The sequence below is a fragment of the Hermetia illucens genome, chromosome 2 (genome assembly GCF_905115235.1).
Source record: "Hermetia illucens chromosome 2, iHerIll2.2.curated.20191125, whole genome shotgun sequence".
In the NCBI taxonomy this organism is placed as follows: Eukaryota; Metazoa; Arthropoda; class Insecta; order Diptera; family Stratiomyidae; genus Hermetia; species Hermetia illucens.
The window spans coordinates 94,463,688-94,464,851 of record NC_051850.1 but is presented as its reverse complement, the minus strand read 5'-3'; positions in this window follow the sequence as shown (position 1 = coordinate 94,464,851).

The window sequence follows — 1,164 nt, the reverse complement described above, 5'->3', positions numbered from 1 at the left end:
CAGAATTTTCAAGAGCGTATCTCAAATAGTTTTCGCGTTACACCCTTCTAAGTGTAGCTTCTCGTCGGTTAAAAATTTGCGCTACCTGAGGGACCGTCCCTCATTTATTGCTCGGGCTATGCAGGCATTGTAGATAATAATAATCGTGCGAGGAATTTTTGGCATATTGTTTATATTATATATTTCATTTGTCGAGTTACATCAATAAAGTTTGTACCTTCATCTAATATCGCCCGCTCGACTTGGTTTTTTAAACGTATTTGGTATATTTTTCCCTACAACGAACGTCTTGTTTTTTGATTAGATGAAGCCTGTAATTTTGACATTCCAAAAAAAAAAAAAATTTTGGACAAAATTCTAAATCTTTTATTAAATCTCCGTGATATTACTAAATCAAATTTTTTGATTAACAATAACGTCGAGTTTAACGAACTTTTCTACTTTTTTTTATTTCACCCATTGTAAAAGTCACAATTTTTGTAATAGTGAGTAACTTCGTTTTCTGGAGGCTTCGAAGATCGCGGATAGTTTACTAGTGTTCGAATATTTTCTTTACAACCATGTACACATCATTTATCCAAAAATATAATCTCAAACCTTCAAAACATTCGATCCGTTAGTTTTTTTTTAAAATCCCAAAAACTACCTTTTTAGGCAAATACACTAGTTGAGCCCCTTAAGTAGCGATGTTCACTCTTTAATGCTTATTACAACAAGATAAAACAGTCTGAGCATTGTCGGGTGTGCCTGTATTTCAGGTGAGAGAGAAGGATAGCCTCTGAGCACTCAGCCCGTAGTGGCCCATTGCACTCGACTCCTCCGTCGAACGATATCCCAGATACGTATATATATCGCAGGATTTCCGTTAATGGGTCACCAGTTCGCTCCGAGACATCGAAGCGGACAGACGTGGCAGGGAGCACGGTGAAAGGAAACAAGTGACGTAAATAAAAAAAAAAAGTGGTGAAGTGTTAAGTGTAGTACTCTCAAAAGGAAGTACAGTTGATTAAAGTATGCAGTGCATCTCAATATTATTGAGACACTGTATACCAAAGTGCAATTATTGTTAATTGTTTTTCTTTAATTTCAGTGAATACTGTGTGAAGATTCGGAGGAGAGCTGAGGACGGGCTTGGGGACAATAATGTCCGCCAAGAGGTCTAAA